Consider the following 18124-nt stretch of genomic DNA (forward strand, 5'->3'; position numbering starts at 1 on the left):
TCACCCTAACACTTCCCCTCACGTTAACACTAACCCTAAACCTAACACTAATTCACACACTAACCTTAACCATCACCCTAACCATAAACCTCACCCTAAACCTAGACCTAATCATAACCCTCAACATTACCCTAACCCTCACCCTCATCATAACCTTAACCCTAATCCCCACCCTATACCTAAAACTAATTCTAACCCTAAACCTCACCCTAACTGTAACCCTAACCCTCACCCACATGATAGCCCACACACAAACCATAAACCTAAACCTAACCCTCATCCTAACGCTCACCCTAACCCTAAACCTAAACCTCACCCTAAACCTAAACCTCACCCTCACCTTCAGGCTAACCCTAAGCCTAATCATAACCCTAACCATAACCCTCACACACAACCTCACCCAAAACCTAATCCTAAACCTAAACCTATCCCTAACCCTAATCCTCACCCTAACCCTCACCCTAACCCTAACCCTGACACTAAACCTAACACTAACCCTCACAGTAAATCTCAACTTAACACTAACTCTAACCCTAAACCTCACCCTATCCCTCACTCTAACCCTAACTCTAACCCTAAACCTCACCCTCACCCTCATCCTAACCCTAATCCTAAACATCACCCTCATCCTAACCCTCACCCTAACACTAACCCTAACACTAATCCTAAACCTAATCCTCATCCTAACTCTCACCCTATCCCTAACCCTAACTCTCACTCAAACGCTAAACCTAACACAAAGCCTAACCCTAACCCTCAACCTCACCCTCACGCTCAGCTTAACCCTAAGCCTAACCTTAACCTAAGCCTAACCCAAACACTCACCCTAACACTAACCTTTATCCTAATCCTAACCCTAACCCAAACCCTCACCTTAAACCCTCACCCTCATCCTAACCCTCACACTAACCCAAACCTTAACTCTAACCATAATCCTAAACCTCACCCTAACCCTAAAACGAACACTAAACCTCACCCTCACCCTCACCCTAAATCTAACCCTAACCCTAAACCTCACCCTAACCATAACCCTCACAGTCACCCTCAACTTCGCAGTAACTCTAACCCTAAACCTAACAATAACACTAACCCTCACCCTAACCCTGACACTCACCCTCACCGTAACCCTAACCCTAACCCTAAACCTCACCCTAACCCTAAACCTCACCCTAACCCTAACCCTAAACCTCACTCTCACCCTAGCCCTCACCCTCACCCTAACCCTAACCCTAACCCTCACCCTAACCATAACCCTCACCATAACCCTAAATTTCACACTAACCCTAACCCTAACCCTCAACCTCAACCTAACCCTAACCCTAACCCTCACCCTCACCCTAAACCAAACCCTAACCCTAACACTGACTCTAACCCTAAGCCTAACCCTAACCCTAACCCTCACACTTACCCTCAATCTAAACCTAATCCTAAATGTAACCCTATCCCTAACCCTAACCCTCACATTAACCATCACCCTAGCGCTCACCCTAACCCTAATTCTAACCCTACAACTCATCCTAACACGCAGCCTAACGCTAACCCTAACCCTTGCCCTAACCCTAACACTAACCCTCACCCTCACTCTCGGCCTAAGCAAAAGCCTAACCCTAAGCTTAAGCCTAACCCTAACCCTCACACTAACCCTCACTTTAACTCTAACACTAACACTAACGCTAACTCTAACCCTAAACCTCACCCTAACACTAACTCTAACCCTAACCCTTAATATAAACCTCACCCTAAACCGAACCCTAACCCTTACTCTCACAGTAACCGTAACCCTAACCCTAACCCTAACAATAACACTAAACCTAAACCTAACCCTCATTGTAACCATAACTGTCACCATAACCCTAACCCACACCCTAAAACTTACCCTCACCCTAACACTAACCCTAACCCTAACACTAATCCTCACACTAACCCTAACCATCACCCTAACCCTAAACCTCACTCTAACCCTAAACCTCACCCTCACCCTAGCCCTCAACCTAACCCTCACCCTAAACCTAGACCTAATCCTAACCCTCAAACTTACCCTAACCCTCACCCTCATCATAACCTTAACCCTAACACCCACCCTATGCCTAAAAATAATCCTAACCCTAAACCTCACCCTAACCCTAACCCTAAACCTCACCCTCATGCTAGCCCTCACCCTAATCCTAATGCTAAACCTTACCCTCATCCTAACCCTCACCGTAACTCTAAACCTAAAACTCACCCTAAACCTAAACCTCACCCTCACCCTCAGCCTAACCTTAAGCATAATCATAACCCTAAACATAACCCTCACACTCAACCTCACCCAAAACCTCATCCTAAACCTAACCCTATCCCTAACCCTAACCCTCACCCTAACCCTCACCCTAACCCTAACCCTAATACTAAACCTAACACTAACCCTCACAGTAAATCTCAACTTAACACTAACTCTAACCCTAAAACTCACCCTCACCCTAACTCTAACCCTCACCCTCACCCTCACCCTCAGCCTATCTCTAAGCCTAAACCTAACCCTAACCCTAAACCTCATACTCACCCTCACACTAACCCTAATCCTAATCTTAACCCTAAACCTAACCCTCACCCTAACACTAACCCTCACCATAACCCTAACCCTATCACTAACCCTAACCCTAAACCTCACCCTATCCCTCACCCTAACCCTAACTCTAAACCTAAACCTCACCCTCACTCTCACCCTAACCCTAACCCTAAACATCACCCTCATCCTAACCCTCACACTAAACCTAACCCTAACACTAATCCTAACCCTAATCCTCATCCTAACTCTCACCCTAACCCTAACACTAACTCTCACCCAAACACTAACCCTAACCTAATCCTAACCCTCACCCTCACCCTCACCCTCAGCTTAATGCTAAGCCTCACCCTAACCCTAAGCCTAATCCAAACACTCACCCTAATGCTAACCCTAATCCTAATCCTCGCCCTAACACTAAACCTCACCCTAATCCTCACCCTCATCCTAACCCTCACCCTAACCCTAAACCTAACACTAACCCTAACCCTAAACCTCACCCTAAACCTCACCTTAACCCTACATGTAACCCTAAACCTCATCCTCACACTCACGCTAAACCTAACACTAACCCTAATCCTCACCCTAGGACATACCCTAACCCTAATCTAACCCTAACCCTCACACTAACCCTCACTCTAACCCTAAACAAAACACTCACCCTAAATCTCAACCTAATCCTCACCCTCAGCCTCAGCTTAAACCTAAGCCTAACACTAACCCTAACGCTAACTGTCACACTCACAGTCACCGTAACCCTACTCCTAAACCTAACACCAACCCTAACCCTAACACTAAACCTAAACCTAAACCTGCACCTAACCCTCACTCTAACCCTAACCTGAACCCTATTGCTCATCCTAGCACATACCCTAACGCTAATCCTATCCCTAACCCTCACCATAACCCTCACCCGTACCCTCACTCTAAACCTAACCCTAAAGTTAACCCTCAACCTCACCCTAAAACTAATGCTAACACTAACCCTAACACTAACACTAACCCTCACACTCACCCTCACCTTATCCCTAATCCTAATCCTAACCCTTACCCTAACCCTCACGCTCACCCTAACTCTCATCCTAACCCTACACCCAACACTAACACTAACACTAACCCTCACCCTAACCCTAATTCTAACCCTAAACCTCACCCTCGCCTTAACCGTAAACGTAACCATAACCCTAAAACTCACCCTAACCCTAACCCTAAACCTCACCCTCACCCTAAACCTCACCCTAACCCTAACCCTAAACCTCACTCTCACCCTAACCCTAACCCTAACCCTAAACCTAACCCTAACCCTAACCCTAAACGAAACCCTCAATCTCGGCCTAAGTCTAAACCTAACCCTAAGCTTAAGCCTAACCCTAACCCTCACACTAAGCCTCATCCTAACCCTAACACTAACACTAAGGCTAACTCTAACCCTAAAACTTACCCTCAACCTAACCCTAAATCTAACCCTAATCCTTAATATAAACCTCACCCTAAAAAGAACCCTAACCCTCACCCTCACAGTAACCGCAACCCTAACCCTAACCCTAACAATAACACTAAAACTAAATCTAACCCTTATTGTAACCATAACCGTCACCATAAACCTAACCCTCACCCTAACACTTACCCTCACATTAACACTAATCCTAACCCTAACACTAATCCTCACTCTAACACTAACCATCATCCTAACCCTAAACCTCACCCTAACCCTAAGCCTCACCCTCACCCTAGCCCTCAACCTAACCCTAATCCTCACCCTAAACCTAGACCTAATCCTAACCATCAAACTTACCCTAAACCTCACCCTCATCATAACCGTAACCATAACCCCCACCCTATGCCTAAACTTAATCCTAACCCTAAACCTCACCCTACCCCTAGCCCTAACCCTCAACCTCATGCTAGCCCTCACCCTAATCCTAATCCTAAACCTAATCCTCATCCTAACCCTCACCCTAACCATAAACCTAACACTCACTCAAACCCTAAACCTCACCCTCACCCTCAGCCTAACCTTAAGCCTAATCATAATCCTAACCATAACCCTCACACTCAACCTCACCCAAAACCTAATCCTAAACCTAACCCTATCCCTAACACTAACCCTAACACTAACCCTCACACTAAACCTCAACTTAACACTAAATCTAACCCTAAATCTCACCCTCACCCTAACCCTAATCCTCACCCTCACCCTCACCCTCAGCCTATACCTAAGCCTAAACCTAACCCTAACCCTAACCCTCATACTCACCCTCACCCTAACCCTAATCCTAATCCTAACCCTAAACCTAACCCTCACCCTAACACTGATCCTCACCCTAACCCTAAACCTCACCCTATCCCTTACTCTAACCCTAACTCTAACCCTAGAACTCACCCTCAACCTCACCCTAATCCTAATCCTAAACATCACCATCATCCTAACCCTCACCTTAACCCTAACCCTAACACTAATCCTAACCCTAATCCTTATCCTAACTCTCACCCTAACCCTAACCCTAACTCTCACCCAAACTCTAACCCTAACACAAACCCAAACTCTAATCCTCACCCTCACCCTCACCCTCAGCTTAATGCTAAGCCAAACCCTAACCCTAAGTCTAACCCAAACACTCACCCTAATGCTAACCCTAATCCTAGCCATAACTCTAAACCTCAACCTAACCCTCACCCTCATCCTAACCCTTAGCCTAACCCTAAACCTAACACTAACCCTAACCCTAAATCTCAATCTAAACCTCACCCTAAGCCTAAATCTAACCCTAAACCACACCCTCACCCTCACCCTAAACCTAACCCTAACCCTAAACCTCACCCTAACCCTAACCCTCACACTCACCCTCACCTTCACCATAACTCAACCTAACCCTAACAATAACACTAACCCTCACCCTAAACCTAACACTCACCCTCACCGTAATCATAAAACTAAACCAAAACCTCACCCTAACCCTTACCCTAACCCTAACCTAAACCTCACCCTAACCCTAAACCTAACCCTCACCCTCAGCCTCACCCTCACTGTAAACTTAAACCTAACCATAACACTAACAATAACAATAACCGTAACCCTAAACTTACCCTCAACCTCACACTAACCCTAACCCTCACCCTAAACCTATCCCTCACCCTCACTGTAACCCTCACCATAACACTCACCCTAACCCTAAACCTAACCCTATCCCTGAACCTCACCCTAACTCTAACCCTAACCCTCACCCTCAACCTAGCACTCAACCTAGCCCTAGTCTTAAACCTAAACCTCACCCTAAACCTCACGCTAACCCTAATGCTAACCCTCACCCTAACCCTAAAACCCTAAAAATCACCCTAAACCTAACCCTCACCTTCACCCTCAAGCTCGGCCTAAACATAAGCCTAAGCTTAAGGCTAAGCCTAACCCTGACACTCACCCTCACCCTCACCGTAACCATAACACTAACCCTACCCCTAACCCTCACACTAACCCGCACTCTAACGCTAAATCTAACCCTAAACCTCACCCTCAGCCTTAAGCTAACCCTCATCCTCACCCTCAGCTTAACACTAAGCCTAAGCCTAACCCTAACCCTAACCCTCACACTCACACTAGCCGTCACCATAACCATAACCATAACACTAAACCTAACCCTAACACTCACACTATCCCTAACCCTAACCCTAAAAATAACCCTAAACCTCACCCTCACCCTAAAACTAAACCTAACTCTAAACCTCATCCTAACCCTAACCCTAACCCTCAACATCACCCTCACCCTCAACCTTACCTTAACCTTAACCTTAACCCTAACCCTAAGAATAACCATAACCCGAAACCTAAACTTAAAACTCACCCTCACCCTAACTCTAACCCTAACCCAAACCGTCACCCTAACCCTAACCCTGACCCTAACCCTAATGCTTAACCTCACCCTAAACCTAAAACTAAACCTAATCCTCACCCTAGGACATACCCTAACCCTAATCCAACCCTAACCCTCACCCTAACCCTCACTCTAACCCTCAACCAAACCCTCACCCTAAATCTAACCCTCACCCTCACCCTCAGCCTCAGCCTAACCCTAAGCCTAACACTAACCCTAACCTTAACTGTCACACTCACAGTCACCGTAACCCTAATCCTAACCCTAACCCTAACACTAACCCTAAATGTAACACTCATCCTAACCCTCACTCTAACCCTAACCCTAACAGTGTTGCTGGTTCTAGCACATACCCTAACGCTAATCCTATCCCTAACCCTCACCATATCCTTCACCCTAACCCTCACTCTAAACCTAACCCTAAAGTTAACCCTCACCCTCACCCTAACCTTAATGCTAACCCTAACCCTAACACTAACACTAACCCTCAAACTCACCCTCACCTTAACCCTAATCCTAAACCTAAGCCTTACCCTAACCCTCACCCTCAACCTAACCCTCATCCTAACCCTACCCCTAACACTAACAATAACACTAACCCTCACCCTAACCCTCACGCTAACCCTAACTCTAATCCTAACCCTCAACCTCGCCTTAAACGTAACTCTAAACATAACCCTAAACTTCACCCTAACCCTAACCCTAAACCTCACCCTCAACCTAAACCTCACCCTAACCCTAACCCTAAACCTCACTCTCACCCTAGCCCTCACCCTAACCTTAACCTAACCCTAACCCTCACCATAACCCTAACTTTCACACTAAACCTAACCCTAACCCTCACCCTCACCCTCACCCTAACCCTAACCCTCACCATAACCCTAACTTTCACACTAACCCTAACCCTAACCCTCACCCTCACCCTCACACTAACCCTAAACCTAACCCTCACCCTCACCCTAAACCAAACCCTAACCCTAACACTCACTCTAACCCTAAGCCTGAGCCTAACCCTCACCCTAACCCTCACACTCACCCTCAATCTAAACCTAATCCTACACCTAACCCTATCCCTAACCCTAATCCTCACATTAACCATCACCCTAGCGCTCACCCTAACCCTAATCCTAACACTACACCACATCCTAACACTCACCCTAACCCTAACCCTAACCCTCAACCTAACCCTAACCCTAACCCTAACCCTCAGTCTTGGCCTAAGCCTAAGCCTAACCCTAAACCTCACTCTAACCCTCACCTTAACTCTAACACTAACACTAACGCTAACTCTAACCTTAAACCACACCCTCACCCTAACCCTAACTCTAACCCTAACCCTTAATATAAACCTCAACCTAAACCGAACCCTAACCCTCACCCTAACAATAACCGAAACCCTAACCCTAACCCTAACAATAACCCTAAATTTAGCCCTAACCCTCATTGTAACCATAAATGTCAACATAACCCTAAATCTCACCATAACACTTACCCTCACCCTAACACTAACCCCAACCCTAACACTAATCCTCACACTAACCCTATCCTTCACTCTAACCCTAAACCTCACCCTAACCCTAAACCTCACCCTCACCCTAGCCCTCACCCTAACCCTAACACTCACCCTAAACCTAGACCTAATCCTAACCCGCAACCTTACCCTAACGCTCACCTTCATCATAACATTAACCTTAACCCTCACCCTATGCCTAAACTTAATCCTAACCCTAAACATCTCCCTAACCCTAAGACTAAACCTCACCCTCATTCTAGCCCTCACCCTAATCCTAATCCTAAATCTAACACTCATAATAACCGTCACCCTAACCCTAACCCTCAACCTCACCCTCAGCCTAACCCTAAGCATATTCATAACACTAATCATAACCCTCACACTCAACCTCACCCAAAACCTAATCCTAAACCTAACGCTATCCCTAACCCTAACCCTCACCCTAACCATAACCCTCACCCTAAACCTAACCCTAACACTAACCCTAACACTAACCCTCACACTAAACCTCAACATAACACTAACTCTAACCCTAAACCTCACCCTCACCCTAACGCTAACCCTCACCCTCACCCTCACCCTCAGCCTATCCCTAAGCCTAAACCTAACCCTAATCCTAACCCTCATACTCACCCTCACACTAACCCTAATCCTAATCCTAACCCTAAACCTAACCCTCACCCTAACACTAACCCTCAACCTAACCCTAACCCTAACACTAACCCTAACCCTGAACCTCACCCTATCCCTTACCCTAACCCTAACTCTAACCCTAAAACTCACCCTCGCCCTCACCCTAACCCTAATCCTAAACATCACCCTCATCCTAAACCTCAACCTAAACCTAACCCTAACACTAATCCTAACCCTAATCCTCATCCTAACCCTAACACTACCTCTCACCCAAACGCTAATCCTAACCCAAACCCTAACCCTAATCCTCACCATCAACCTCACCCTCAGCTTAACGCTAAGCCTAACCCTAACCCTGAGCCTAACCCAAACACTCACCCTAACACTAAACCTAATCCTAATCCTAACCCTAACTCTAAAGCTCACCCTAACTCTCACCCTCATCCTAACCCTCACCCTAACCCTAACCCTAACACTAACAATAACCCTAAACCTCACCCTAACCATCAATCTAACCCTAAATATAACCCTAAATCTCACCCTCACCCTCACCCTAAACCTAACCCTAACCCTAAACCTCACCCTAACCCTAACCCTCACATGCACCCTCACCTTCACCGTAACTCTAACCCTAACCCTAAAAATAACACTAACCCTCAACCCAAACCTAACACTCACCCTCACCATAATCGTAAACCTGACCCAAACCCTCACCCTAACCCTTACCCTAACCCTAATCTAAACCTAACCCTAACCCTAAATCTAACCCTCACCCTCAGCCTCACCCTCACTATAAACTTAAACCTAACCATAACACTAACAATAACAATAACCCTACCTTAATCTTACCCTCACCCTCACACTAACCCTAACCCTCACCCTAACCCTAAGGCTCACCCTCAATGTAACACTCACCCTAACACTCACCCTAACACTAAACCTAACCCTATCCCTAAACCGCACCCTAACTCTAACCCTAACCCTCACCCTCACCCTAGCACTCACCCTAGCCCTAATCTTTTTTTTTTTGGTTTTTCTTTTTCTTTTTTTAAATTTTATTTTATTTTATTTGAGAACATACTGTACAGAGGGGCTACAATTACATGGGCAGGATAATGCATACATTTCTTACCAAGCATTGCAGCCTCCTCCTTTGTTTACCCTTCAACTCCCTTCCCAGCCTCCCTCCTCCCCCCACCCAATTATACCCCCTCCCCCCCACACCGACATTGTAAAGCTGGTTTTGACATGCCCTAATCTTAAACCTAAACATCACCCTAAGCCTCACCCTAACACTAACCCTAACCCTCACCCTAACCCTAAAACTCTAACAATCACCCTAACCCTAACCCTCACCTGCACCCTCAAGCTCAGTCTAAGCATAAGCCTAGGCCTAAGGTTAACCCTAACCCTCACCCTCACACTCAGCTTAATACTAAGCCTAAACCTGACCCTAACCCTATCCCTCACCCTCACACTAGCCCTCACCATAACCTAAACCATAACACTAAACCTAATCCTAACACTCACACTATCCCTAACCCTAACCCTAACCCTAACCCTAAACCTCACCCTCACCCTAACACTAAACCTAACTCTAAACCTCATCCTAACCCTAACCCTAACCCTCAACATCACCCTCACCCTCACGCTTAGCTTAACCTTAACCTTAACCCTAACCCTAAGAATAACCATGACCCAAAACCTAAACTTAAAATTCACCCTCACCGTAACTCTAACCCTAACCCAAACCCTCACCCTAACCCTAACCCTGACCCTAACCCTAACGATAAACCTCACACTAAACCTAACATTAACCCTGAATCTAAACCTTACCCTCACCTTCGCCTTAACCGGAACCCTAACCATAACCCTAAAACTCATCCTAACCCTAACCTAAAACCTCACCCTCACCCTAAAACTCACCCTAACCCTAACCCTAAACCTCACTCTAACCCTAGCCCTCACCCTAGCCCTCACCCTAACCCTAACCCTAACCCTAACCCTCACCCTAAACATAACCCTCACCATAACCCTAACTTTCACACTAACCCTAACCCTAACCCTCACCCTCACCCTAACCCTAACCCTAACCCTCAGCCTCACCCTAAACCAAATCTTAACCCTAACACTCACTCTAACCCTAACCCTAACCCTAACCCTAATCCTCACACTCACCCTCAATCTAAACATAATCTTAAACCTAACCCTATCCCTAACACTAACCCTCACATTAACCATCACTCTAGCGCTCACCCTAACCCTAATCCTAACCCTACACCTCATCCTAACACTCACCCTAACCCTAACCCTAACCCTCACACTAACCTTCACCCTAACCCTAACATTAACACTAACGCTAACTCTAACCCTAAACCTCACCCTCACCCTAACACTAACTCTAACCCTAACCCTTAATATAAACCTCACCCTAAACCTAAAACTAACCCTCACATTAACCGTAACCTTAACCCTAACAATAACGCTAAACCTAACAATAACCCTCATTGTAACCATAACCGTCACCATAACCCTAACCCTCACCCTAACACTTACCCTCACTCTAACACTAACCATAACCCTAACCCTAAACCTAACACTAACCATAACCCTAAACCTCTCCCTATCCCTTACCCTAACCCTCAAACTCACCCTCACCCTCATCCTAACCCTAATCGGAAACATCACCTCATCCTAACCCTCACCCTAACCCTAACCCTAACACTAATCCTAACCCTAATTCTCATCCTCTCACCCTAACCCTAACTCTCACTCAAACGCTAACCCTAACCCAAACCCTAACCCTAAACCTCACCCTCACCCTCACCCTCAGCTTAACGCTAAGCCTAAGCCTAACCCAAACACTCACCCTAACACTAACCCTAATCCTAATCCTAACCCTAACTCTAACCCTCACCCTAACCCTCACCCTCATTCTAACCCTCACCCTAACCCTAACCCTAACACTAACCCTAACCCTAAACCTCACCCTAAACCTCACCCTCACCCTACATCTAACCGTAAACCTCACCCTCACCCTCAACCTAAACCTAACCCTAACCCTAAACCTCACCCTAACCCTAACCCTCACACTCACCCTCACCTTCGCCGTAACTCTAACCCTAACACTAACAATAATACTAACCATCACTTTAACCCTAACACTCACCCTCACCTTAATCCTAACCCTAACCCAAACCCTCACCCTAACCTTTACCCTAACCTTAATCTAAACCTCACCCTAACCCTAAACCTAACCCTCACCTCAGCCTCACCCTCACTGTGAACTTAAAACTAACAATAACACTAACCCTAACCCTAATCTAACCCTCACCATCACCCTCACCCTAACCCTAACCCTCACCCTAACCCTAACCCTCACCCTCACCGTAATCCTCACCCTAACACTCACCCTAACCATAACCCTAAACCTCACCCTAACTCTAACCCTAACCCTCACCCTCACCGTAATCCTCACCCTAACACTCACCCTAACCATAACCCTAAACCTCACCCTAACTCTAACCCTAACCCTCACCCTCACCCTAGCACTGACCCTAGCCCTAATCTTAAACCTATACCTCACCCTAACCCTAACCCTAACCCTAACCCTCACCCTAACCCTAAAACCCTAACAATCACCCTAAACCTTACCTTCACCTTCACCCTCAAGCTCGGCCCAAGCATAAGCCTAAGCCTAAGGCTACGCTTAACCATCAGAGTCACGCTCACCCTCACTGTAACCGTAACACTAACCCTAACCCTAACCCTCACACTAACCCGCACCCTAACGCTAACCCTAACCCTAAACCTCACCCTCACCCTAAACCTATCCCTCACCCTCACCCTCAGCCTAACCCTAAGCCTAAGCCTAACCCTAACCCTCATCCCCACCCTCAGCTTAACACTAAGCCTAAGCCTAAACCTAACCCTAACCCTCACACTCACACTAGCCCTCACCATAACCCAAACCATAACATTAAACCTAACCCTAACACTCACACTAACCCTAACCCTAACCCTAACAATAACCCTAAACCTCACCCTCACCCTAACACTAACCCTAACTCTAAACCTCATCCTAACCCTAACCCTAACCTCAACCTCACCCTCACCCTCACCCTTACCTTAACCTTAACCCTAACCCTAAGAAGAACAATAACCCTAAACCTAAACTTAAAACTAACCCTCACTGTAACTCTAACCCTAACCCAAACCCTCACCCTAACCCTAGCCCTCACCCTAACCCTAGTGCTAAACCTAACCCTCAATTTTAACCTTACTGTCACCCTCAACCTATCCCTAACCCTAACCCTAACCCTCATCCTAACCCTCAGCCTAACCATAACCTAACCATCACGCTAACCCTAACCTTCAACCTCACACTCAGCATCAGCCCTAACCTAAGCCTAAACCTAGGCCTAACCCTAACCCTCACCCTCACCCTAGCCCTCACCCTAATCCTAACCCTAACCCTCATCCTAACCCTAACCCTAACACAAACAATAACCCTAACCCTAACCCTCATTCTAACCATAAGCCTCACCCTAACCTTAACTCTCACCCTAACACTTACCCTCGCCATAACACTAACGCTAACCCTAACACTAACCCTCACACTAACCCTAACCATCACCCTAACCCTAACACTCACCCTAACCCTAGCCCTAACCCTAATCCTAAACCTAACCCTCACCCTAACACTTACCCTCACCCTAACACTAACGCTTACCCTAACCCTAAGCCTAACCCTAACCCTAATCCTCACCCTCACCCTAGCCCTCACCCTAAACCTAATTCTAACCCTAACCCTAATCTTAACCCTAAACCTAACCCTAACCCTAACCATCAACCTAAACCTAATCATCATCCCCACACTCACCCTCAGCCTAACCCTAAGCCTAAGCCTAAGCCTAACCCTAACCCTCACCCTCACACTCACCAAAACCCTAATCCTAAACCTAACCCCAACCCTAAACCACAACCTAACCCTCACCCTAACCCTAAGCCTAACAATAACCCTAACCCTAACCCTCACCCTAACCCTAATTCTAAACCTCACCCTCACCCTAAACCTAAATCTCACCCTCACCCTCACCCTCACCGTAACTCTAACCCTAACCCTAACAATAATATTAACCCTAACCCTAACCCTAACGCTCACCCTCACTGTAACCCTAACCTAAACCCAAGCCCTCACCCTAACCCTAAACCTAAACCTAACCCTAAACCACACCCTAACCCTAAACCTATACCTCACCTTCAGCCTCACCCTCACTGTGAACTTAACCTTAACCTTAACACTAAAAATAAACCTAACCCTAATCCTAACCCTTACCCTCACACTAACCCTAACCCTAATCCTCACAGTAACCATAACCCTGACCCTCACCCTAACACTAAACCTAATCCTAATACTTAACCTCGCCATTATGGTAACTCTAAACCTCACCCTCACCCTTGCCCTCATCCTAACCCTAATCCTAACTCTAAACCTCATCCTAACCCTCACCCAAACCCTAACCCTCACCCTCACCCTCACCCTCTGCCTAACCCTATGCCTAAGCCTAACCCTAACCCTAACCCTCACACTCGCCCTCACCCTAACCCTAATCCTAACACTAACCCTAACTCTAACACTAACCCTCACCCTAACCCTCCCCTAACACTAAATCTAAACCTAAACCTCACCCTCAACCTAACCCTATCTCTAACCATAACCCTAAAACTAAACCTCACGCTAACCCTAACCCTAACCCTCCCCCTCTCCCTAAACCTAAAAATAACACTAACTCAAATACTAATCCTAATCCTAACTATAACTCTCACCCTAACCCTAACCCTCACCCTAACACTTACCCTCACCCTAAAACTTACCCTAATCCTAAAGCTAACCCTCACACTAACCCTAACCATCACCTTAACCCTAAACCTCAACCTAACCCTATCCCTAACCCTCACCCTCACCCTAGGCCTCATCCTAACCCTACCCCTCATCCTCACCCTAAACGTCACACTAACCCTAATACTAATACTCAGTCTAACCCTCACCCACACCTTAACCGTAACCCTAATCCTCACCCTAACCCTAACCCTCACATTTACCCTTACTGTCACCCTCACCCTAAACCTCACCCTAACCCAAAACCTCATCCTAACCCTCAGCCTAACCGTAACCCTAACCATCACGCTAACCCTAACCCTCAACCTCACCCTCAGCCTCATCCTAAACCTAAGCCTAAGCCTAACCCTAACACTCACCCTCACCCTAGCCCTCACCCTAATCCTTATCCTAACCCTAACCCTCATCCTATCCCTAAACCCAACCCCAACAATAACCCTAAACCTAAACCTAACCCTCATTCTAACCATAAACCTAACCGTAACCCTAACCCTCACCCTAAAACTTACCCAAACCCTAACACTAACCCTAACCATAACACTAACCCTCACACTAACCCTGACACTCACCCTAACCCTAACACTCACCCTAACCCTAAACCTAACCCTCAACCTCACCCTATCCCTCACCCAACCTTAACTATCATCCTCACACTAACCCTAAAACTAATCCTCAATCTAAACCACACCCTCCACCTAACCCTAACTCTAACCCTCACTCTAACCCTAACCCTCACATTTACCGTAATCCTCATTCTCAGCCTAACCCTCAACTTTACACTTACTATCACCCTCCCGCTAACCCTCACACTAACCCTAACCCTCATCCTAACCCTCACCCTGACCATAACCTTAAGCATCACCCTAACTCTAACCCTCACACACACCCTCACCATAACACTAACCCTCACAGTAACACTAACTCTAACCATAAACATCACCCTCAGCCTAACCCTAACCCTAATCCTAATCCTAAACATAACCATAACCCTAAACCTTACCCTAACACTCACCCTAACCCTAACCTTAACACTAACCCTAACCCTAACCCTCACCCTAACACTAACTCTAACACTAAACTTCACCCTCACCCTAATCCTAAACTTAAAGCTCACCCTAACCCTAACCCTATACCTCACCCTCACGCTAGCGCCCACCCTAACACTAATACTAAACCTAACCCTCATCCTAACCCTCAACCTAACCTTAATCCTAACTCTCACCCTAACCTTAAACCTCACCCTCAACCTCACCCTCAGCCTAACACTAAGCCTAACCCTAAACCTAACCCTAACCCACACGCTCACCCTCAACCTTACCCTAATCCTAACCCTAACCCTAACTCTAACCCTAACACTCATACTAACCCTCACCCTAACCCTAACCTAACACTAACTCTAAAACGAACCCTAACTGTAACCCTCACCCTAAGCCTAAATCTAACCATAAACCTCACCTTCACCCTAACCCTAATTCTAACCCTAATCTTAACCCTGAACCTCACCCTAAACCTAACCCTAACCCGCACCCTATCTATAAATCTCACCCTAACCCTAACCCTCACCCTAACACTAACCCTAACCCTAACACTAACCCTCACACTAACCCTAAACCTCACCCTAAGCGTAAACCTCACCCTAACCCTAACACTAACCCTAACCCTCACCCTCACCCTAGCTCTCACTCTAACCCTAATTCTAACCCTTACCTTCACATAACACTAACACTCATCCTCAACATAAAGCTCACACTAACCCTAATCCTAATCCAAATTCTAACCCTCAGCCTCACCCTAATCCCTAACCCACACCCTTGCCCTAACCCTCACCCTAACTGTAACACTCTCCCTTATCTTAACCATCACCCTCAGCCTATCCCTCAACTTTAACCTTACCATCACCCTCACCCTAACCCTCACCCTATCCCTAAACCTCATCCTAAATTTCAAGCTAACCATAACCCTAACCATCACCCTAAACCTAACCCTCACCCTCACCCTCACCCTAGCCTTCACCCTAATCCTAATCCTAACCCTAACCATCATCCTAAACCTCACTCTAACCCTAAACCCTAACCATCACCCTAAAACTAACCCTCACCCTCAACCTCACCATCAGACTAAAACTATTCATAAACCTAATCCTAACCTTAAACCTGAACCTCAAACTAACCGTCACCCTAATCCTAACCCTAAGACTAACCCAAACCTTAACCCTAACCCTAACCCTCCCCCTATCCCTAACACTAACCCTAACCCTAACCCTAACCCTAACACCAACACTCACACGTATTCTAACCCTAAACTTCATCTTAACCGTAACCCTAACTCTCACCCTCACCCTCACCCTAACCCTCACCCTAATCCTAACCCTAAGCCTAAGCCAAACCGTAACCCTAAACCTCACATTCACAGTCACCCTAACCCTAATCCTAACCCTAACTCTATCCCTAAACCTCAACCTAACCCTCACCCTCACCCTAAGGCTAAAACTAACCCTAAACCTAATGCTCACCCTAAACCTAAACTTCACCCTAACCCTAATCGTAACCCTAATCCTCATCCCCACCCTCAACCTCAGCCTAAACCTAAGCCTAACCCTAACACTAACCCTAACTCTAACCCTAAAGCTCACCCTCACCCTAACCCTATCTCTAACCCTAACCCCCTAAACCTCACCCTAACCCTAACCCTAACCCTCAACCGCACCCTCACCCTCACCTTAACTCTAACCCTAACCCTAACAATAACACTAACCCTAACACTAACAATCACCCTAACCCTAATCCTCACACTCACCCTCACTCAAAGGTTACCCAGAGCCTAAGCCTAACCCTTACCCTAACCCTCACCCTCACCCTAACCCTAATCCTAACCCTAACCCTATCCATAAACCTCAACCTAACCCTTTCCCTCACCCTCAAGCTCGGCAGAAGCCTAAGCCTAAGCCTTACCGAACTCTAACACTCACCCTAACCCTCACCCTAACCCTAACCATAACACTAACTCTAACTCTAACCCTAAACCACACCTTCACACTAAGCCTAACTCTAACCCTAACTTTAAACCTAAACCTCACCTTAACCCTAAGCCTAACCCTCACCCTCACTCTCACCGTAACCGTAACCCTAATCATAACCATGACAATAACCCTAACCCTAAACCTAAACCTCACCCTAACCATAACCCTCAACATAAACCTAACCCTCAATCTAACCCTCACACTCACCCTAACCCTAACCCTAACCCTCACCCTAACCCTCACCCTAACCCTAATCCTCACCCTTACCATAAACATCACCCTAACATTAACCCTCACCTTTACCCTTACCGTCACCCTCACCCTAACACTAACCCTCATGCTAACCCTCACCCTCAACTTAACCCTAACCATCACCCTAACCCTAAACCTTACCCTCAACCTCCGCCTCAGCCTAACCCTAATCCTAACCCTAAACCACATCCTAACCCTCAAGGTAACTATAACACTAACCATCTCTTTAAACCTAATCTTCATCTCCACCCTCATCATCAGCCTAAACCTAAGCCTAAGCCTAAACCTAACCCTAACCCTAACCATCACTTTAACCCTAACCCTAATACTAACACTAACCCTAAACCTAAACCTCACCCTCACCCTAAACCAAACCCTAACCCTAAACCTA

The sequence above is a fragment of the Dipodomys merriami genome, unplaced genomic scaffold (assembly GCF_024711535.1).
Source record: "Dipodomys merriami isolate MVZ:Mamm:240054 unplaced genomic scaffold, mDipMer1.0.p SCAF_117, whole genome shotgun sequence".
Lineage (NCBI taxonomy): Eukaryota > Metazoa > Chordata > Mammalia > Rodentia > Heteromyidae > Dipodomys > Dipodomys merriami.